This window comes from Antedon mediterranea, chromosome 6, assembly GCF_964355755.1.
Source record: "Antedon mediterranea chromosome 6, ecAntMedi1.1, whole genome shotgun sequence".
In the NCBI taxonomy this organism is placed as follows: Eukaryota; Metazoa; Echinodermata; class Crinoidea; order Comatulida; family Antedonidae; genus Antedon; species Antedon mediterranea.
This window is the reverse complement of record NC_092675.1, coordinates 21682722-21708616: the sequence shown is the minus strand read 5'-3', so window position 1 is coordinate 21708616 and position 25895 is coordinate 21682722. Positions and strand designations below refer to the sequence as shown.

At 30.4% G+C, this 25895-nt stretch overlaps 1 protein-coding gene across 1 annotated transcript in view; it reads right to left on the bottom strand.

Annotated features, from left to right (window-relative positions):
• The window catches only part of LOC140052619 (maternal embryonic leucine zipper kinase-like), a 69584-nt gene that overhangs the window by 35066 nt on the left and 8623 nt on the right, over positions 1-25895 (bottom strand). The window contains exon 2 of the mRNA XM_072098275.1: positions 18887-18962. The gene's annotated coding sequence lies outside the window, so the exon portion shown is untranslated. The remainder of the gene's footprint in view (positions 1-18886; positions 18963-25895) is intronic.

Genomic DNA, 25895 nt, shown 5'->3' with positions numbered 1-25895 from the left:
ATTGCCATTCTTCTCGAAAAGCGAGATATAACTCGAAAAGTAGAAGTCATTGAACCCCTCCTAATAAATTGTATAATCCATGAAATATGTCCTCAAGTGGGAGCATCCGCAAAAAACCCCCATCATCATTTTTTTTTGCAACAAGGAATCGCAATACATGTCTGAATAACGAGCATGGTTTGGCGTCTACGTAAGACTGAGATGCTACTGTATAACGTAGTATCAGGGGGCCCTAATAATAAGACCAATAACCTGTTCATTTATCAGTGGTATAGTTTTATTTTCCCCTATTATCCCAATATAATAAAATGTATAAAAAAAACGGTAGCAAAAAAAAAACCAAAAACAAAAAAAAAAACCTACTAATAGCTGGACTAGTTGGCCATAGAAGCTTAAAATATACTTCAATAAAAGCTACTTAAAAGAAAAAAAAAAAAAATCTGGGTCAGAAAGAAGTGCTTGGATGTATAGGAACTAAGTTACAGTATTCTATTCAAATCAAATTCCATTAAATCCAAAAAAGAACAACTCTAAGAGTCAGAGACATTAAATTCGTTCTTCGAAAAGCCATAGCCAGAGTTTTATATAAAAAAAAAAAATGGATAAGGATTCTGTGCATCAACCTGGGATTTCACAAGGATGCAATCAAGGATCTCACCGGGATGTGCTGTACTATACTATGGACATAAAAATTAGTTTATAGGTCCATGACTATACTATGTAATATAGTGGAATAACATTATCTAACATCCCAATTGGATTATAGGTTTCATCCAACTTTATATGATGAAACTCTGTTGTAATCTATCCTTGTCTGTTAGACCTAGTATTTTTTTATGGAAATCCCAGCCATATTTTTTGTATGTCTCCTGAATTTGCGTGTCCCAAACGAGGGGTTTTACTTCAGGTAGGCACTATTAACGTTAAAATAAATGACAAAAATAATAGAAAAAGCAAATAATTACATTGAAAACATAAATTATGTACACTTGATATCACTTTAATCAATTTATAAATAAATAAATGAATATGAAAAAAACTCACACATCCATGAGATAACCGAGAACGTTGATATATTTCACGAAGGTTGATATATTTCACAAACGAACATCAAAGAGAATTACAGCACACAGAATTAAAGCACACAACCTTTCATTACATTCTTGGAAATGTACAATAGTAATTGAATGATTTTTCACAGCAATATACTGGCCATACGTTGCTATACAGTACACTTTGAACAATATGAATGAACTTTAATTTCAATATTTTACTTTATGGTAATTATGAAATAATAATCATGTAGTCTAGCAATTATTACAGAAAGAACTACCCACTTATAATACTGTTGTTGAATTGCAGTTCAGTCATTATTGTTGGTAAGTACAGATGACACTTTCCCTTCTCGCGGTGCTACAGTAAAAATTATTGATTTTGCGTGTCGAGTATCGCCAACAATCTAAAGTATTGTATAGAGTTACGCGCAGTTGTGCCAGCATATTCATGTATATTTTGATAATCAAACCAATTAATTAAATTTCAGATAAATTATTTCTATCTATCAAAATATTTCATTTTGGCCCAAAAATTACTGGTTTCCATTTGAATCCTGGGTTCAAATTATACTGGTGATATATTCATTCATTCATCTTGATCCAATAATAATTAAAGCCTCTTTTCCCGTTGACGTTGAGTTGGGAAGATTTGCGCAACTCAACATCGACTAGAAAACAAGCTTAATTTTCTACAGGAGTTTGCTCTAATGAAACACAGTAAGTAAAACTAAAACTCAATATATAAAAAAAAATAATGATAAAAAGAAAGATTTAATATTACCAGAACACCCTCCTATGGGACCTGGCTATTCAAACGATGCTTTCCAGTTAATCGAGTGAGGGCAATATATATACACTACAGCCAACTTAACTTTTAAGTCCATCCATTAGGTGCCTCCTTAATAGGGACTGCACTTTCACCTTTTGTGTATTCTTAAGTTTCTGCAATATCGTGATAATAAATTTTAATTATTCATGGTAAAATTTTATAATGTCAATTCATTGCCAAGAGACTGTTTTATGGATTTGAAAGCTGTTGTTCCCATATAGACAAAAACAATAACAAAATTTGTTTCTTAAATCCTGTTTCTTCTTTAAAAATTATATACATTTATTCAAATAATGAGATTGAGATATGCAGTACTAGTATAAGAGGGAGATTTATTGTATTTTAGAACTTCCTATTTGAAATATCAAATGTAAAGAAAATAACCGGGTACCTGTAAGTATTTCTTCTTGATTAATTGCCACGTTTACGAAGCTTAAGAAGCATACAAAACAAACTGACTAACAAACCAAAATGAACTACAGAGATTTTGGTAGAAGAAACAGAATCTTCTTTTACCCCTAATTTATACTGTATATGGTGTGTGTCTAGCCCAAGGGGGTTTGAATAGGAAGTATAGGGAGTGGGATTTATACTCACTCAATATATACAGTAATAATATTTTAAAAGGAATGGTCTAGGATTCAGTAATCAAAGCTAAGCGACAAAGATATTAGCAAGCGTAACATAATATATGTATCATATACAATCCACATGATGTACACAAGCTGTATGCTATCAGAAACTTTTTAATTATAATAAATATGTTTCATATATTTTGTATAATTATGAACGTACAAATGGGTAACTTACAATTATTGAATATTTTATGTTTTTCTGGGGACAATAATCAAATAACTGACAATGTTATTCTAGTAAATTGAATTCAATTTGACCCGTGTCTTTGATTTCAAGGAAAATAAATGCAATAATAAAATCAATAACATTTTGTAAAGAGAAATGCACTTTTACAATACATGATTATGATTTATTACCGTTCAACACTAAAGCTCTTTAATGAAAGGGCATTTTACACTAATATTCTATAAGCAGTCAAAAATAGTACAATTCAAAATACCACAGGGATCACTTATTATATAACTTGTATTCTTTATGTTAATAAAGGTCTTTTTATATAGAATACTAGAAAATAAGCTTTCTTTGCCCAATCGCCTTCTACTACAGTAGTAAAGTATAGGACAGATGTTTTCATTGAATAATTTCATATATATTCTAAGTTGTATGGGTGACAAAATTGATTAAACAGAGTATACAGATCAGGTTCTTAAAAATAGGTATTTCATACTACACTATTAATTAAGGCATTTGTGGCGTTCCATACATTACATACAATATACATTTTCAGAAAGTTTTTATTCTTTACAATAATAATAATAATAAATAATGCGCTGCTCTCACAGCATTAATTAGGTCCAATAAAACATCGGAAATTCGTTTTTTGTACACTATTTAAAAAGAACGAATAAATATATAAGAACATAATACACAAGTACTATACAAAATTGCACAAAAACATTATACACATTATATATAAATTACTTAAACAGAACCAAATTATGTAGTAACGGTGTTGTTGAAAACTGTAACTGACTTAGGAATAAATGATTTGGAATATTAAACGGGTTGTTCGCACACGGTGGGATTGAAGTCGGATTAATGATGGGAGAAAATTGTATTCTTTGAAGAGGGCATGAGAAGGTTGTGATAGGACACGCTTTACCATAGAGATCATAATATTTTCATAGGTAGATGTCATATCATCTATGGTCATTGCAGTAATCCTACACGCCCATCTGTTTATTTTATTTAATAATGCATAATCTTTTTGACTTAAACAGTTAAATAAACCAGATTGTAGAGAAGAATGAAATAACACTAGGTTTTACTTGTAAAAAAATTGAGTGCAGACAGCTTTTAAAATGTTGTTGGGACAAAATGATGTGAATTTAAATTAATCAAATATTTTTTGGGTATTCAACTATCATTTGGCACTTTTTACGCTGTGGTTTACTGATACTAAAGTTCAGGGGGTTGGACCTGCATTATTTTGTTTGTATTAAAGTTGCGAGTTTTAGTAAACACGATCTTATATGAGGGACTCTCTTTAAGGAAAATCAATCAGATCTTGTATCTTGTGAGATACACAATTAGGACTACGTTTTTACTTTTTTTGTCCTTCAAAATTATGTATTTTTATTGTATTTAGTGTTGAATTTGTAGTTTGATGTACGAGTTCCGAATAAAGTTAAGTCAAAATGTACTACTGATACTATAATTATGTAATATGTAAGATCGATATATTGTATTCAAAATGCCAACAAGAACATAATTGTACTTCAATAAACGTCAGGCATATTCATCATTGGAAGATAATTGTAATCCAACATATATAAACCATGATTCCGCAATCATCACAACCTTTAATACAAACACAAATTAAGTTTTTTGTATTAATTTACTGATAAACACTACAAACAATAATGTTTTATACAGTAACAAATCTATCCACAATTTATTTTAGAGAACGACTACTTTTCAGCAGGAGTTAAGTTAATTTTACATTTTATTATATTTCATGCTATTGTGTATTATATATTATATTATAGGTGGTGTTAAATAATAAATATTATAGGGGGTGTTAAAAGAGTCCAATCCAATCGGATTTAAACAATGATAGCCCCGTGGTCTATGGATAACATCTGCATATCAAGCAGAAGGTTTGGACGGATTTTTCTCATTCTCTCAGATTTCCTCATCTTTATCATTTCAAATAAATTAATATTCAGTATATCACAAGACGGTTTTGAATTTGTGCTGTGCCTGTTAATTTATATCTATTTTGTAAAATTATCTTTTTCATTCAAGAATTAATTCTCCCTTACCCAACCCCAGTTCCCAATTCACTTATTAAAAAAAGAAAGAAAACACAACAAATAGGCGGAGTCGACTGATTTATTGAAGGAACTTTTTATAGATTTCTCAGAAATGCAAGTAATTATTTGATTTGATGTTTAGCAATAATTTGTGTTTGTTCCTTTTGATTAATCTGAGATCGTTTAACTTACTAATAATCTTTCAGATGACCTAAAAGGCCAGGTGCAGGCAATTTTTATTGATCATACAGTACTTTCCAATAATTATAGAACTACAGTATATTTTTCACTATATGTTTCATAATATGTTTCATAATTTGCGGTATTTTTCTTTTAAATATACACAATTTTTATTTTAAAACAAGTGACAAGGTGATATTTTTAATTACCCTGTTTAAACATTCCCTTTCTTTTTCAAACAAATGTTTTAAATGGCATTTAAAAAATAAAAAAGGTGTGATGAGAATGTTGTTGATTTTTTTACGAATTTCTGTATTTGACCATTTAAAGAGAAATTCATGTTTTTTCCTAGAAAAAGTTTATATCACAAAATGTTAAAAAAATATTTTTTTATGTTCAAGGGTGAAACTACAGTACCACAAGAGAAAAATAAAATTAAAGCACAACTTATATTGAAAAGTTTACCATTTTTTGTCGTACCCCGATAATCTTAGTAGATCCTATCATCTATCAAAAAAAATCATTGTTATCAACAGTATAATAATTTTCAGAGATATTACGTCACACTGTACACGTCATAGACAAGAGGTACAGATTACATAACAAATAAATCTTTCAAAATCAATGCATTTTATTTAATTGTTTACTCCTGTTAGTTCAGGTGTCAGCGTTTATTGAAGTGTCTATTCATATTTCAACAGTAAACAATTTCCAAAATCTATTTTAAACGTTAGCATGCGTTTGTGGAGATTATCATAGTGTAACATTATTAGTAGATTATGTATTGGCAATATGTACTCATCACATCACATACACATGAATTTTCCTCTACAAAATGTTACTTTAAATAAGAAACTGTAAATAATCATCAATAACAAATTCTATTTCTACAAATTTTGCACATCGATAATAAAATAAAAAAAGCCTAATACATAGTTCCAACAAAGTAACAAAAATGGTTGCATGTCTTCAACTAAAAAAAAATTGTTTACAGATTCTCAACTTCCAAACACTGGTAACCCAGGCTCCTACGTCACTAACGTCATACTGAAGACTCATATTATTGATGACTTAATCAGCACTGTACATATTGAAAGAAAATGAAAACATTGCTAAACCCAGGGGATATATGCCTATGTAATTTTCAACAAAACAATAAATGTGTAATATGTCATCTGTGTTGCAGGGATTTGTGCATGCCAGATGATCAGAGATAAATCACTCAGGAGACAGATCAAATTTAGCAAGAGATTTTGTCTAGTAATTCACATTTCTTAAAGGTTTTGCATCGAAAAAACAAGATACCACCAGTTTGAACTACTTCACTATTTAAAAGATTTTTGCCAATTTGATAAAAATAATGTAAACAAATTTTGATATACAACTACATATGCCTACATTATATACCTCTGAACTGATCATGAAACAGATATACACACCAGTCACCGCATTAAGTGAGCGTAATGACATAAAATCAAACTTAAACGAAGATGAGACAAGCCTCTTTTTTGTGTTCTTTGGATGGGACATAAGCTGGGCAGGGCCAACAATGTGTGATAAAAGAAAACTATTAAAATTAGACCTTAACTGTGTCAAATGTAAATGAGGAATAACCTGCTGAATTGTGCACAGGTGTGGATGACACAAACCACAACTTGTTCTCTCCTGAGGGTCCATGTCGAGTGCTGCCACCATGCCTGTTTGTCTGTTCACAACGACAGGGGCCGAATGGACCAGTACACCTAATCTTCCAAAAGATGTACTGGATTCTGAAGTGCACACAAGCCAGATGTGTTTTCCAGATGTGTTTTCCAGTTTTAATTAAGTCCTTATCCTAGAAGACCAGAACAATAGTCGAGGAGTGTCTTGAACCTGTGCCGATTGTATAGCTATGGTTTGCAGCATCTCTGCCTTAACTGCTCGACCACTCGACCGTGGTAAACTGGTATTATGTGACTTCAGGCCAGGTCCTTGTTAAACCCACAAATGCAGAACAGCCGATCAAAAGTTCTCTCTAGTACAGCCAGTTAACTGTACTGAGGATTATTGTGCATTCATAACCTATAGTGATCCAATACAAACATGTATTGCGTTTATTGGCATTAAACACCAAAACAGTTCCTTACACCCCACACACTTTTTTAATTTATAAATAGTCACTTTACACCCCTACTTTTCATGCCTTTTCTTGCTTATATCTTGACTGAACACAATATATGCCAGGTTCAATCTTTTATTCCATTCTACTATATTTTCTTAAATTAAATATATCGGAACAACACGAATCAACTAATTAAATCACAATCTAATGTTTATTACGACGTTGAGCTGACCAACCAAAACCTATGACTTTACTTACGATTTTGATCTTCGTTTGTTTCTGCCTAAATTTAATGTTACCCTTCTTATAAGCCTCTGTGCCATGACGTAAATCCAATTGAAATTAAAAAATGTATATAAATTAAGAAATTGTTAAAATAATCCAAAAGTAGTAGATTCCAAATCCAAGTGATGTACCGATTTATTAATAAACTGTATTTTTGTATAAAATCTGATAATGTGTAATGTGTGATTATTATTCTATATATGAACACAAAGTTGTTGTGTATGGTGTGTTTATAGAATATACCATCTTCCTGTTTTATCAGGATATTACATCAAACGTAGGCCTACCACTTCCTTTCATAAAACCACCCTTCTTCTCATGTCAATAAAATATCACCTTCAAACGACCTTCACAAATCTATCATACTAAAAAACAGTTCAAAATGAAATAAATATTTAAGCTTATTGTAAAGATTGCCTGAATTTTCAAAATTAGTTATTCGTTTACAGTAGATTTTTAGGACATTTTGCATATATATGATGCAGAATGATCCAAGTTTAATTCTTTCAGATTTTCTCATATTTTCTGAAGTTAATTGATTAATTTTCAGTATATCACCGTTCTGTGCCTGATTCTATATACTTTATATAGGAAATATGATGTTATGCATCCATAATTTAATGAAAAAAATTAATTTCAATAGACGGTACAGTCTAATTGTCTATTCTAAAACAAATTTATTTTATTATTGAATTGAACAATTTTGTCTTGTCTTGTCAATTATTTTCAATGAAATTAAATGTATTTAATTTTAATATTAATATTTATTAACTTGTAACCAGTTTAGAAAAAAAAAGAATATACGAATATAAAACGATATATTTCAGAGTATCATTAGAGGGCAGGCTTTGTAAAAATCTTCAATTTCAATTTTCCACTTTAGTTTCTAAAATTGTACCTGTAGAGGGTGCTATTGATATTATTACAGTATATTTTCCATCAAAATTATAGAGGGTGCTATATGGAATAATTTAAAAAAAGTTACTGGCTGGTGGAGAGAGGGCGCAATTCCTAATTTGACTATAGACTTTATGAAAGCCTATTCATTCTACTATTGAAACTGATTATTCATAATAATATACTGTTATTTTAATTATAAAGATAAAGGCTGAAATACACAATTGAATTTGATCGTCCAATATCATCCATAGTCGACCAGCGTAGATTTTTAGTGCTATCGAGCAAAACATCAGGTCATAATGTTCATCGCAATCTCATAATTCCTGAAATAGTTCATACAGTCATTTCTGTAGATTTAATAAAAAAATGGCATCAATATAATATGCATAGCGCCATCATGAAGCCCTGAACTGTACACACTCGCTATATAAATTGGTTTATTAACAGTGTCAACAAAACATTACAATGTTGTACACCACACTCAACAGTTTATGGCCGTAATTAAAAATAAAATATTCACTCTAAATTTACAATCAGTATTGTACAATATTCCAGGTACTTACTGTATTATAATTTAGTAACTGTATTCTAGGGCCTACTGTATAAATAATTTATAGAAAATATACCACTGCTTAATAAAATTAAAGTGTATACATATAAAATCAACACAAATTAATAATTATATTTCTTAAAGACACCTTCCCTACGTTTTTTAGATCTATTTTAAGATCACAAACTATATTTAATGTAATAGTATATGGTCCTATTGCGATAACTTTTTTCATCTTTAAATGGTTAAAAATGTGAAAAATAAGTCGATTATAATAATTATAGCGGCCCGCTATAAATCCCAAAATGCATTGCGCGCGGATTGATATTTATGTTTTTCTTCTGTAATTCACCCACTTTTTCATCGATCGTGAGGCCAAAAGAAATGGAAGACTCCTAACTTTTCAGCGAAAATACCGGGTTTTCCCCAATTTGTATCAACGGAGTCTGGCAAAAATAGAAAGACAATTATTGCAGCAACTATACAACGTCAGGCTAGGTTGTTCGTTTGTTACCGATGTTTGCCAGCTATGCCTACAAAACTAAGCCTAGCTAGGCTAGGCCTAAAGACCGTCCACGATAGGTCAGTTGCCGCGAGCTATTTGGTAGTGCATTGTTTCTCACTTTTTATCATAATTTACCATAAAACGTACATTTAAGACAAGGAATGATCTGGTTTAATGTTTTTAAAGTAATATATAATATGTATTATTTTTAAAAAACGTCACAAATTGTAGGGAAGGTGTCTTTAAGTTTATGAATGATAATAAATCATAATTATTTTATTAAATATTATCATTAAATATATACGCACGTCACTAAAGTATACAATGTTAGTAAATGAAATTTTTAATAAGATACAGTATACATACAGCTCTGGTATCTTTTAATAAGTAATTAAAAATATTAATATCTATCAAATTATAATTTACTATATTTACAAGGCAAAGTGTAGAACAGTAGTAAATAAAAAAATTAAATAAAAAGGTCAGCTGTTTAAGACCTGTATGTCAAAAGTTAATTTGTGTCAACTATCAATACATACAGTAGTAGGTCAAAGTATGCCTGCAGGTTGGCACTTATAAATCTTAAAGTCAAAATACATTATTGATTTTTCATACAGGATTGTATCACACAGCCTCATTTGCACTCGAAGTGCATCTCTCAGTCAATTTGCCTGAGCTGCACAGATAATTTTACCCAAGTGAACACAATTACCAGTGTGAAACCAGGCCATCTACGGACCCATTGCACCCAGCAGTGCATCGCATACCAAGATCAACATTTTGAAATGTTGACACGCACTATATGTACACTTTATGTCCAATCCAAAGGACAAGGCAATGAGCGTATCTTGCCTATCAATGAACACAGGTAGGCTCGAACCCATGCCACTTTTACATATGCTAATCTGATTCCTATCATTAATCCCTATTACTCTCTAATATTAAAACAAATACATATATTGAATGAGGCTGTGCGATACAAATCCTGTATGAAAAATCAATATACACTTGCACTGATGAAGGGCTAGTGTTGCCCGAAAGCTCTGCTAATTTTTCTGGCTGTTTTACTTTATTCTTTTGATTTAGCTTTTCGCTTTTTTTTTTGTATCTCTATCTATTGAGATTTAGCCACTGATACCCACAGCATTGTCATTTTTCAGTAATTTGCCTTTGGATTTATATAATATATTATATATATATATATATATATATATATATATATATATATATAAACACAACAGGCAAAGAACATTAATTCTAAACCGCCCGGTGATATACTGAAATTTAATTAATTAATTTGAAACGATAAAGATAAGGAAATCTGTGAGAATGAGAAAAAGTTGCCCCAATCAAGACTCGAACTCGGCTTGATATGCAGATGTCCTAATTATTACAGTAGACCACTGGGGCTTTCATGGTATTGTTCGAACTCGATTGGATAGCGACTCTTTAACATTCTCGGCGTGGTACGGCGGAACAGCACTAGTCGTCAGTTGTACGCACGTGCAACAGAGATCAAATTGATACGCCCTCATCTTTCAGTATTTTTATTCACGAGGCGGGATCTCCGAAGAGATACTTTTGTATATATAAACACAACAGGCAAAGAACATTAATTCTAAACCGCCCGGTGATATACTGAAATTTAATTAATTAATTTGAAACGATAAAGATGAGGAAATCTGTGAGAATGAGAAAAGGTCGCCCCAACCGAGACTCGAACCGCCTGTTTGATATGCAGATGATCTAACCATTAGACCACTGGGGCTTTCATGGTATTGTTCGAACTCGATTGGATAGCAACTCTTTAACATTCTCGGCGTGGTACGGCGGAACAGCACTAGTCCTCAGTTGTACGCACGCGCAACAGAGATCAAATTAATACGCCCTCATCTTTCAGTATTTTTATTCACGATATATATATATATCAATAATCCAGCCTCTGAAGCTGAAACATAATGTAATGATTTGCATCTAAAATATATACTTCATTTTACTCGTTTCCCTATTTATAGTAATACATACAGTCGCCATATTCTTGCATTAATATTTTATTAGAAGTCAATAAAAAGAAACGACCATACACAAAGCATTGATTTCCTCTGATGTTGTGTACACATTCACACTTAAGAAAGCCAATACAAAACCCTTGGATGTACAGTAACAATAGATTTCAAAATAAAAGAGCTTCCAAATATGTATATGAATAGGAAACATTGTATTAATTCAATTCAAAATTCTTTAATCATCCCACATGGGGCAATTCAAATAAAAAGGTCTGGATTAAAATACAAAATATCACAATACACAGTACAATATAACAAAGAATGTGAAGAAAATTTATAAGAGAAGAGACAATGAGAAAGTCAGGCTAAGAAACAAGATTGAGAAGAAGAAAAAGGAAAATACATAATTAAATAAACTAAACCAAAAGTGGTGTTGGTAATCAATAATTGATATTTACCTGGATAAACCGACATTAGACCTTTTCCTCTCCAAAAGGAGAACATAACTGGAAAAGTAATAAAAACCTTAAGCACCCCTCCAAGAGAGTGGCTCAGGTGGACCTCACCATTCACAAAATAGGTAAAAAAGGATGGTAGAGAATTAAAGGACAAGAGATAAACTTAAATAAATAAATAAATATAAAATGTGGGAGCTTTATTAAGAATGGTATTGAGGAAAAAAAGGTAATTTCTGATTAATAAAATGAAACATGACATAGAAGAAGCAGAAAGCATTCATAAATTCAATGATTTTATCATCACAATCGATGCTATGCAAATTATTCATTTTCCCTGAATGATGATATACATGAATGGTCGATAATTGTGTATCTGTTGAATTTTAATGTATCTGTCATTCCAGCAATATTTAGTTTCTAACTTTCTTTTTCCTTATATTTGTTGACCTACATTTGATATTCAAGATAATACAAGAGAAGTTTATCAGATTTTACTTGAAGTGATCATAAAACAGAATATTTGTTAGGTTTATTGTAAATACTTTGCTTCACAATTGTTGTTGGAAGACATCAGAAATTTGTGACCTCATTTCTGACAAAGTTTATCAGGTGAAAAGTAAGGATTAATTAATATATAACTCAAAATCTGATTTTATTTTTGCTTTAGTATCATCAATATTTTAAATAAGATAATTATATTCCACATTGAATGCTTAACGTGTGGCGGTTTAAATTAATATTCATATAGCTTATAACCTACATCGATCATATTAAAATTGTTTAAACAAAGTAAATAATATTTAATAAGAAATACAAATACTGTATATATATGAGACTAAATATTTGAAAATAATGTACCAAATTTGTCTGAAATCTGAATTTTTTGTAAATAGAATTGTTTAAAAATTGTAAAAAAAAATGTTTAAAGAGACAATGTAAACTAGATTGTGATATGTAAATTTAAATTTATTAAATATAATTATTATGTACTGTACTACTGTATTGTTTGTATATAAAAAAATAAACTAGAAAGCCACTGACAGTGCATACCTCTGCCTACTGTAAAATTCTCCTATGTAAGATTTCTCCAGGAAAATATACAGTACCGGTATATAATATTTGTGTGTGTCTTAATGCTGTGTGTGATTTAGGCTAATTTCAATACAGTACAAGCATGTGTATGCGAATTTGGTGTAATATAATAATAATACAATAACAATTTATATAGCGCACATATCCACTGAAAGTGCTCAAGGCACTAAAATGTAATGGTTATGTAACCATGCCTTTCAACTAACAATAGATTCTTTTGACTAACAATAGAACAGCAACGCCAAAAACAAACGGGTGAATTAGAAAAGAAATAGGTTTTTTAAAACTACTCGTATCAAAAAACCAGTAAATTAAATCAATTTATGTTTTAAAATTACAAATTAAAATTCCTACTCTTGCCTCTTGTACAAAAATTAAGTTTTTTATTAATTAAGTTAAGAAATTAAATTTCAGTTTACTTGTTACTTTAAGACTACTTGCTGGCTTTTGAAAATTCTGTCTAGTAGGTCTGAAAATTATACTAAAAAGTGGTCCAGAATTCCAAAATGGAATGGTCCTTGACCACATATTTATCTGTATTTTCATTTTGGTAAAGATCTTGTAATTACTTTTTTTGAGTAATCCTGCTAACAAACAAACAAACAGACAGACAAACGCGATCGACTACATATACCTCCTTGGTGGAGGTAAAACATCACATCACAAAGGTGATGGAATATCCATTAGACCTTAATTAGTTATGGCATCATTTAAACACTCTAGATTTGAAATCTAAATTTGGCAATCAACAACAGTACTAACCATAGTAGATGCACGAAATATGATGCTGCTACTAATATTTTCTAGACATTCATTCGAAAATTTACATAAATTCAAGATACAATACTTTCACTGTCACAATTTTTCTTGCTATACTATACAATAACAAATTAAAGATAATGACAATATAGAGATGTTATTAAAGATACATTTAGAACTCTAATTAAGGTGACACAATTGGGTGTCCTGTGTAGTTGTTGGCTGAGCATTGAAACACATTTCCCATTTTTTGTTTGTGTCCACTTTTATTAATAGGTGTCTTTTTCACAATAGGGATGTTCTAAAGGAGAGATTTTAAAGTATATGCATAAAACATATTAATAAATAGTGAATGAATTTCAGTGTGCGTAAAAAAAATTATATGATGTGATTGTCTATTACAGTTGTACTGACAGTAACACTAATGTACTGGTTCTTCTCTTAAAAGCATGTATATTTCTTTTTTTTTTCTTTTTCAAAAACTTTTATTTTTTCATTTTATCAAACACATACAATACATCACTTTACAAACAGAAAAAAAGAAAAACCAAAGACGTTTGAGGACGTCATATTATCTCAATCATCATTCTCTCTTTTCTTATGTATGTATATTTCTTGGTAGAATTTCTATTAATTTTATATTATGCCGCTATATTTTCCCTTAATATTGCACTATAGGTAGAAATAATTCATAAAATAGTTATAAAATGAATTAATTTTTCCTGATGAAGTTTATCAATAACACTAATTGATTTACATTTTTATGTAATAAAAAAAAACAAGGCTGCGTTGCGTACAAAATTACATTTGCTATTCCAACATTAAATTACTTTGGTACATAATATCCTCCCTTGGCAAAATTGATTATTTTTATTATCTACCAAGCCATATGAGTTAGTGGATGATCTGGAATTTAATTTAATTAAAGTCAGAAAATAATTATTAAAAATACACACCAAGACCAATTAATTTTTGATTAAAACTTGAAACTTTATATCATACCATATGAGATTAGATCATAAAAATGCATATTGACTAAACAATTTAATTAAATATGAAGCACATTATCATATGCTATACCTAGCTGAAAATTATTCTTTTTTTTCGGTTTTTTTATGTAAAATATGAGAAAAAGTAATTTGAATCAGCAGTTATACTATAAACTATAAGCCTACAGTATTTATAGTAAATTTAGCATAGCATGCATAGTATAAAGAAAAATACACAAATTATTTTACAATTGGTTGTAGTCATGATGAGCGCTGTTATACAATAGTACAACAAATACTTGTTATACAAAAAATAACACCCTTCTACAATAATAGACTAATCCACCAACGACGTCCTCACTTGGATATGCCTATAGTCAATTTGCTTTCTTGTCTTCTAGTCTTTTTCTAGGTAAGCTAGGCACGAAATAAACTGCATACTGTAGTTTACTCTAAAATTGCACCAAAAATAACTACCGAACTCTAAAAACTAAATTGCAAAACAAAATAAAAATTATAGAAAACCAATCAATAATAATTATAACACGTGGGTTTCGGAAATTAACATTTTGGCTTCTTTAACGACGTTACCTTAAAGTAAAAAGGCAATGTACAACAAAATATTAATTAGACCAGGTGTTAAAGAGATGACAAGCACTAGGCTTGTGTGTATGATATTGATTTAATAATTCACACTGTCGGTTGTATCTATCGAGTATCATAGTAGCAAGTAAAATAACCCGAATAGAACAATACCAGCCACATATCATACAGTACATAATAGATATACCGACGTACTCGAATTCTGTTACTGACAACATGTCATACATATATATGCTGTTTTTTATCCCGGTAATTTAAATTTTGGTAACAGTTTTGCAATTGATACCTACAGTACAGATGAACAAAAGTAGACATAAAGAAACAATGTTCATTATACAGTACAGTATAATATTAATAAAAAAATATATTTTTCACTCATTGTATCAACAACAGACAGACAATCTTGGACAAAATTCATTTGAAATGTGTACATTCTACATGTTGGATGTAGCATTCAAATGACATCCTCCTCCTTGCCATTCTCTCATTAACTAAAAAACTAAAGTATTACTATTATACTCTAACTTTCTCTTCTAAAAAGTTGGGAGTTGGATAGCCGAGTGGTTAGGACACTTGACTGTCGTATAGATAGACCCGAGTTCAATGCCCGACAACTCCCAGTCCACTCAGCTGTAAAATGAGTACCTGGTTGAAAATACTAGGGAGAAAAAAGGCGGCGTGGAAAGGAACTGGCCACCCTACCACATAATGCCGAGGCTTAGTACAATGAGCTCCTAACAGCTCATTCCCCTACGTTCAGAGAACACGGGACTCACCTTACCTGAGGAAATGTGTACACTGGTTCTACAGTACAGTACATTTAGGCAGTTATATTCAAGAGGACGAAAGCATAGGAAACACGCGGAAGCTTATGTTTACTATGGCTGAAAAAATGGGTATTTGGAAACTCGGGTATGGGCAATATTCCAAAGCACATTGTTTGTTTGTAATATTTATTGCTATAAATATACAATACATTATAATTTGAAATTAACAAAATCATACAGAAACTAAATAATTATACATTTATGGTATAGCAGAGGATATCCCTTTAGGCTGGGAAGCTTGTTTCAGAAGGGGTTCTCTGGGAGATGTATGTAAAGAGTAGTCCGTTCAATAAACAATGTTTTCGTTTTGGCTGTCAATTTATCATTGTCAAACTATCCTTTTTCTCTATGGTAAATATTTTTTTTGCCAAATGATGTGTATGAAGATTTCAGTTTCAATCTTATATTGCACTTCAAATCCCTGACTTCACATCCAACGCATTGACAACTCAATTATTTATGTAAAATGAGCTACATAATATATATTTATGATTACTAAGGGTTTAAGGCAAATAAATCAAGAAGCATAAAAACCATTTATGTTTATTAGAGAGAACCAAGAAATGACAAATAACTGATTATTTGTCTCGAAGAAAATCTCTGAAATTTTTTCATTTAGAAGCATTAAATCACTGTTGGAACATTTTTAAACTAAAATAATTTATTGAATAAAATTAACTTTTAAAATCAACTAGATAATAAAATTTAAACATTTATTCAAAATATTTAAAGAACATTTGTTTAAATTAATCATGTAAATTTCTGTGAATGATGAAATAAAGTTTATCTATAGTAATTGTACCTAAACTATTCTGTACCACTTTAAAATTATCATTGAGTGATGAATGTACAATAACAGTATTAATAAATCAAATTTTGTATTGAATGCATGTTATTTAAAAAATATTAATTTTGAATTGATAAATTAGATGGTACACATTGACAATGCATTTCATGATTTGCATGTTTTAACTTAAATACACTGTATATTTATAACAGTATATTTTTTGACAAATGAATGGATCACTCAAGGCATTTTATCACTAGATATCATATAGCTGTATAATAGTACAGGAATGTTATTGTAAAGTGTTTTAAAAAAACAGCTGAGTAAAGTAAATGAAGCATGTTAGCTATCTTTCCTTATACAGAATACTGCTACAAGGGCTCAGCATGTCAGCTATCTCCCCTTTATACAGAATGCTACTGCAAGGGCTCAGCATGTCAGCTAGTGTTTCCCCCTTAAATACAGAATACTGCTACAAGGGCTCAGCATGTCAGCTATCTCCCCTTTATACAGAATACTGCTACAAGGGCTCAGCATGTCAGCTATCTCCCCTTAAGTACAGAATACTGCTACAAGGGCTCAGCATGTCATCTATCTCCCCCTTAAGTACAGAATACTGCTACAAGGGCTCAGCATGTCAGCTATCTCCCCTGTATACAGAATACTGCTACAAGGCCTCAGCATGCCATCTATCTCTTCCTTAAATACAGAGTACTGCTGCAAGGACTCAGCATGTCAACTACAGTACAGTATCTCCTCCTTAAATACAGAATACTGCTACAAGGGCTCAGCATGTCAGCTGTCCCCTTAAATATTTTTTATGTTGCAGGAACAACAGCAGTGTGTGTTATCTTAAACTTGATATTGCAGCAGATGATAAATTGCGATAATTTGAAGGTATTCTTGTGCTGCATTTGAATAAAATGTCAACTCGGTTTCTAATACTACTGTATCATCAAATATTGAACATTTAATAAACATTACAATATGCTGGTTTACCGTTTGGAGATCAGATTTTTTTTTTGTCAGTTGATGAGTAAACAAATTTAGCTTCCTATCAACCATTTCATATTAAATTTGACTACAACTAATATTTTCTACAGTGCAGTTTGTAAACATGTGAACCCCATAACATAGATATTTATTTTCTTTATTGCTGATCTCTAAGCAATTAACAACCTTTTGAAGTAATGTATGGCTAGCGCAAGAGTGTTTATTAGTATTGCAAGTTTGTACTTTTCATTCTTAAAATGTCATATTTACTTTACAAGTTTACATAATGTTTTGTCTCACAGATACAAGATACAGACTGTCCCATTGTCAGGTAGGGGGGACAAAGTTTGTTATAATGATGCTTTCCGGAGGTTGTTGGGACAACCCAGATTTGTTAGTGCGAGGTATTTGTTTCTGGAAAAAAAATATTCCATCATTTTATGAATATTTGAGGATTTCGAATGACCAATTTCTTACAAGAATAATGAAAACCGAAAACAGAATGTTAATTTGTATATATAAATATTTGTTGATGGATTCAATGAAATCCAAACTCAAAATGTAAATTTGTCATTTTATAATGCCACTGCAAACCCAGTAAATACAGATTGTGCTTTGTAATCATTCATGTTTCACTAAAAATTACCATGATACCAAGAAAAGAGTATTTATCTATTGAAAAGTCATTGGCCTCCAGAAATGTTGCATTTCGTTTCAAATACTTGAAGCAAATTTTTGGGAGTGTCGTCCAACGAAAGACATCTGATGGGATTTGAACCCAGGACATAGCCGAAGCGGGCAGAAAAAAAAAAACAGGAATTCAAATACCGTATGTTGAAAAAGGTTGGAGATCCATTTAGGATCCTTAAACCAGGGCCTCTCAAGCCTGTGCTTTATCCCATGCCAGTCTAATTGATATTTGTCTTATTTATGTTTTATGTGGTTTGATCCACAAAATATTCAGGTCTTTTCCCTTGCCTAGTTGCTTTCTATGAGATTAATAAATGTATGAAAACAAAAAATTACTGTTACTATATAATATTTCATTTTAGTGATAGAATCTATTTAATACTTACAATTCTCCTGACAAAAAGTTTGTTTGATAGTGAGGCACAGTTAATATTACGATTTCACAGATCAGCAAATTCCAATCTATTGGGAGAAAAGAACATTCATTATTTTACCTTTTCATATTAAGACTAATTATACAGTAGACATTATACAGTATTTATATCCTGTTATAAACACTGCTTGCCATTTGATTGGTTGATTATATCACATGGCAAGTATTATTTTTATCTCTCCTGATGATTAGGTGGTAAATTGCACATTGATGATTGTTGATGAGTATGTTTTAAAAAAAAATAGAATTTTGTGAAACAACAATAGTTTGCACCTTTTCTCAGAAAACAAAACTCCATAAAAAAAAACAAATTTTCATCATTAAATAATAATGTCATACTAATAATTCTCTACAAACTTTATATTAAATCATGTTGTTGACCCTAAACATTAAAGCATTGAATCACAAAGCAACTAATTCCCGATTACATGATGACAATGTACACAAACGTATAAAATAAATTTATTACGTGTGATAAATTAAAATAGTGACATTTAGTAAACTCTACAATAACAAGTTATACGTAAGCACAAATTTGTAGTAAATTTACAATATACTAGATTGACGTTTGTACTTTATATAAATTGGCTACTTCTTATTCTAGTCATACACTTGCACTTTTTACAAACCTGTTTGTGACAATTGAACTTGCCTATTATTCCAATTTTTGATTTGGGGTGGTTACAGAAGCTATAATTAAAGTCACCAAATGTTTAACTGAGATATAGGCTATTGTAATAAACAATGTATCGTCCTTTATAAAAAATATTTTAAACATCCAAATAATAATTATGATTAATATAAATATAGATTAGAACTCCTTGAGTTTGTGGGCGCGCATGTAGGGCCTATGGCTTGTGACCTAAATAAATAATATACAATACAGTCAACTCTTCAAATACCGGAAATCACACTTCTCTTGAGGTAAAAAAAGATCTAAAATTCTTAAACCATAAACACACATTCAGAATACCAGAAAAACGGACATATATCAGCCCAAACCACGAGTGTTGCTTGGTATAAAAGAGTTAAACCCAATACTGTACATATCCAATGTGTTGTCTTTGTATTGTATTCAATGCAAATTGTTTAATATTCAATACAGAGTTTCCATATAATTAATCAATTTAAAAAAAAAAAAAAATTCATTAATACTAATCATTTGAATATTTATAATAACGATTTTGTTAAAGGAAATGTCATTAAACCATATGACCTACAGTGAAAGGTAGAATTTCATAGCTAAGTGTTAAACAATATTGACATAATCCTTTTAATAAAATTAATTGCTAGTTACTTATTCAGCATATAAAAGGGGTTTCACTTTAAAGTGTCTTCATATCGTTAATTGTCTGCTTTAAGACATAAATGGGCCAACCCAATCAACAATACAGTAGAGAAATACAGTAGGTAAAGATAAAAGGCTTTAAGTAAGTATTACTATTAGTGTAAAATAATAATTGTACTACCATAAATCAGTCATGCGGATACAACAATGTAGAAGTGTAGTACCTGCTTCTGAACCTCAATCAAATCTTGATGTTGAAGTCATGAACTACAAGCATCAGATGGGGTCATGGGTCAGGTACTACTTACGTAATTCTCAAACACATCATATGCAAAAATCAGTAATTTTAATTTGTTTATTATTGAATTTGTTTACTTTTGTGTTGGCCAGTATTTACTACATACATCTGGACAGGAGGGAAAAAACTTATGTGAACAGACGGTACCAAATATGCATGAGAATATACAAATTAATTATCCTAAATTTATTCAAAAACCATATGAAATATCATTGCTATCATGCTATTGCAATGTTACTATTGTCGTCATCATCATACATTTACTGTACGAAAACAAAAATTACAAAACCTTAATAGTATGAATCACAGCAGCAATCCCAATCAAAATTCTGGGAGCAATTTTCAAATCATCTGAATAAAGAACGGTAAGTCTTACTTGAGTGTTGTCCCCGACCGAAAAACAGTAGCATTTTCAATAAACAGTGTGCGAAAAAATATGTTTGATCTGAAGGCAATCAAAATGACCTAGCAATCTATAATTGTTGAAGGATTTTTCTTAATACAATGTCAAAAAAATTGCTTGGCAGGTAGCTATTAGCTTTCATAAAATAATTTTGTAGAGAAACAGGATCAGTAGGAGAGAAATACAGTAACAGGTTTAAAAAGTTTAAGGTCAACAGTTTATGTTGCTAATTTGTTTATGTGCCTGCTATAAGATATTGATTCACTTTTCAATGCACAAAAGATCTCTGCTTAAGTGCATGCCATTAATTACTGACTCTATTATGATATTTCCAAGTAGTACTTTACTGTAGTCAGTCACATACCGAATATTGAATATTTCCATAATGCATACTGATGCTAGAGAGGTTTGAAAATTATATTGACATGAAAGGCATGTCAATTGTTGTCAATTGCCTCATATAACATTAAAATACATTTATGCTTTAATTATTTTTATTTCAATGTCTCCACAGGTGGTATACAATGAATTGGAAATTATTTTTGTGTATGACTGAAGAGTTATAAAAGATTCTATACTTTGCTTTCAAGATTTTTACGCCAGGGATTTCCTTTTTATGATAGTAATACATTAGAATGATAAGTTATAAAGTCTGTATTCATAAAACTTTGATGGAAATTGAGTGGTTTAAAATTTTTTTTGTCATGAACTAGAGAATTGGTTTTTTTTTTGTGTTTGTCCTAAATAACTAAAATTTCCTTTGTATTACTATTAACTATTATTACTTGTTTCATGAATAAAATTGGTATTGTATTGCAGTATTTTACATAAACAATGTTCAGAATTTAATTAATGTTGAATTTTAACGTATCTACAAACGAAGGCTAAAGGCAAAATAAAATTCTTTACTTCACTCTTCTGTTGTCTAAATTTCACCTTTCTATTGAAATGCAAATAGTTCTTTACTATTTCATTCCTAGAGGGAAGAAATTGTATAATGTGCTATTAAGTATTATTAGTGACATAGTTCACTAAATACCGAAGATGTTGATGTTTTTGTTGCCTAGCAACCATAGGTAACGCATTGCTAATGATGTCATATAAAAAAGGAAACGAGCATAATTCTTTGACAATAATGATTAAATGAGTCTAAATAATTGTTAATAGTTTTGTGAGCTTTTTTTAATTTGTTCAAACATAATCTAATTGTGAACTATTTATGAATATATTCTTAAATTATTTGACTACACTGCTTAATTAATTGAACCCATTTTCATTGAAAATCTCTCAAATTCTTCAAAACTTAATCAGCACCTACTATATGGTATGTAATAATATCAGTAAACAAGTACTGTACATATACAGTTAGTAGAACACCTATTAAAGATGTATTGTCTCCCAAAAAACATGAAAAATGAAGATTAATTAAATCAGACTTTGAATATGTTATTTTGTAGTTTTAATATGTATACCACTTCCATAAAAAAAAAAAATTATGTTTTCACTTATACACTGATAAAACAAATAGTTAAATTCAACCAAAAACCCACTGGCTGCCAATTTGACCATTTTTTGCTTTAAATTAGTTTTTCCGATAAATACATTTTTTTTTCGATCCAATTTTTGGTCGAAGTAGATAACTATTATGCTACATTAAAATGGCATATTCAAGAATTATATTTTTCATCTTTAAGGGGACTCCTTTGGGACCCAACAAAGTGTCTCCTAGGGATGTCCTCTGAATAGGGGTGACCATAGTGTAAAAATCCATATATATCAGCCATTGCTTGCTTCACAGGAAAATGTCCCCAATAATCCCCATTAAGGTGTCCCCTGAAAAGAGGTTTCCCAAAGGGTTTCCCTATGTTTTAAAGTTATGAGAAAAATAATTTGAAAATCATACACTGTGGTAGATTTAAATTGTCGATACGTAGAAGAGACGGAAACTACTGTATTATTATTATATAGCATACAGTATGTTCTATTGCTGTTCCAAACCATTAATCAATGTATCTTCAACACTAATAGCCAAAGTATTGGACAACCATTCAATCAAAACTGCATTTTTAAAACACTTTTTTTTTTTTATGAAACACCATGCCGAGAAGATTGATGCTTTACATTTCCTATCTCTTTAGTGCTAATATCAGCAAAATTGTATCGTTTACTTTTGCGTACATTTACTCTCAAATCACCACCTTGGTTTTGCTACATTTCCCTTTTATTTGCACCATAAATTCACTAGGTGAAGATATATTAGTCTATAAAAAGCGTAATGTAAAAAATTCAGACATCAATATCACAAAAAAGTAAATAATAATTTAAGATGTATAGTCTATGTTAAATGATAATTATTGAATGTTCTTCTTCTTCTATCTTTAATAACTACATATCAATTCTTTTCTGCAACAGATTTAAATACAAAAGTTGAATACAGTATAACCCTAATGATTAAGGGGACACATTTGAGACCAAACACTATTAGCCATAGTGTTCAATTATAGCATCTTCCCCCTCATTGGATACACAAGAAAGTGGGGTTTCTAACTATAGGTATTGATTGATCATTTTATTATTAATATCTTTAACTGTATGTTGTGATTGGATCAGATAAATTTTCTACTTTTCGAGGTATATCTCGCTCTTCGAGGAGAAAGGCTATTGTCGGTTTATCCAGGTAAGCTAGGCACAAAATAGACAAATTGAATATATCAATATTTTGTCAATAGGAGAAAGTACTGTACAGTAGGTGAACTGTAAAGAACAAACAAATCAAAGACAAACATTAATTAAATACAATTTGCAATATAAATTTAATTTACTATGAGAATGTTCACACCTACAACAAAGTGATTTTTAATTCCAAAAGCCATGCACTATTCCAAAGTGCATTTAATAATTATATTACATGGGCGTGTGAACCGTATTTGATTTCAATCAAACTACTATTTTGATTATACAGTATTTACTATTATGGCTTTCATACTATTGACAATTATAAATAAAATAATGCAGTATGTACTGTAGGTATATATTTTACAAAAACATATTTATAAGAACACAAATTTAGATTTAGCAAATGATATTGTGGTTGTCTATGTTATATATATAAATCCAGTAAAATAAAGCAAAGGGGAGGTCAAGAAGGCTTTTATTACATAAAACAGCTTAATAAAGAAACAATTAGTTTGCTTGATATTAATATAAAAGACCTGGAGAGGTAATTGTATTTCTTTAAAGCTCTATCTACACTATCAAACTAGTTTGACAAAAAAAGTGTGATGTGGCCAAATAGTAGCCATAACATATCATGTCCATATATTGGGCACATCACTTTTTTTTGTCACATGACAGTTTGATAATGTAGACAGATCTTAGGAAAAACTGATATTAGGAATTAATGATGAAATGCAATATGTTGAAAGAGAAACTTTTTGTAAGATCAATGTTTATACGTGGCGTCAACAAAAATCCATCTCTTGTCCTTAGAGATAACTTAATTACTTACGATAATTAACATGAATTTGTTGAAGCTATTAGATCATTTTCTTATAATGAAAGATGAGGATCAATGGTAATTTCTATATCTATCTATATTTTTTTCAATACCGAACCTACTGAAAATTGTTTTTAACAATTTCCTGTGCTAATGACACTATTGGGATAAGAAATCAATATACCCTAAATTTAATAAAATGGACACACATCATCACCATGCAAAATGGTAATGTTGTATCCAATCCAATGGTGTTGCTGTATTCAATGGTTTATTTAAAAATCAAGACATTTAATTAAAAATAGTAGAGTATGTTTTAAAAACGTAAAGGTCTACGGATGTTATTGGCTCGACTCATTTCATAACAAGTTTTTAATGGCTGTCTGTGTGGATTTAGTGGGGCGGGCTTCAACAAACAAACAAAATTTCAGGGTAAATACTTTTCTTTTCGAACTGTACCTTTTTCAAATACGATCAATTAATTTATTCAAATCAAGGTACTTTTACATGGCACGGCTTCATTTAATAGCTGGATATATTATAATTGACTATAAAATTAATTTTCATTCAATTACCATGGATTATCCAGAAGTGGCCGTACGATCATGCTAACCATGTCATGAATTCAATCACCAGTTTACACGCTCTCTTCCTTATCAGAGTTCAATTGCGGTTTATCAAATTACGCAAATTTATTCATTTGAATTAGCCAATACTGAGCTATGATTGGCTACAGAGTTTTTTGTGTGCAAAAAGTAGATGAAAATGTTATGAATGTAATTTGATATTTCATATCTCTTAAATTAATGTAAAATTACACTCTGAAATCGGAATTATTATATATATGTCCTATACCCCATGTAACACTGTGTGCTGGTCTTTGGACTGGTGTGAGTTTGAATGTGTGTCCTTTAGGCAAGACACTTTTCTTGGCACTTTTTAATGGGTATCTGAGGTCAAAACAAAACTTTACTGATTACTAACTGCTTTTATGGGACTATGTTTCAGAAGATAAAAAAAATGGGTTCACTCTCCCCATGGTTCTGGTGGTAGAACGAGTCTTCTCGGATTAGACTGTGTAAACGTAGCTCCAGTTTACACAAAATGCTTAAGTGTGCATTTTATTAAAGAACCGGGCCAGTATCTTTCAGGACATGTAGTTCAAACACAGCCTTAAAGTTGTATTTAAGATACTGATTCAGCTTGAGTTTTAAAAATCAATTTTTTAAATGCAGCAACATCAATATCTACTTATCTATTGATTTTCATCTTTAAAACAAAGAAACTTAAAGACGTTGAATTATCTACCTACTAAAATTGATTTTGAATTTACAGTTACAGTTTTATAACCATGACGATGCAATTTAGTAATTTAAATATGATGTTTTCTTGCATACAATTTACTTCTTTCAAATTTTGTTACTCTATTACTACTACTGGCAATCTTATGATCATTTTTAACAATACCGTATGGTAG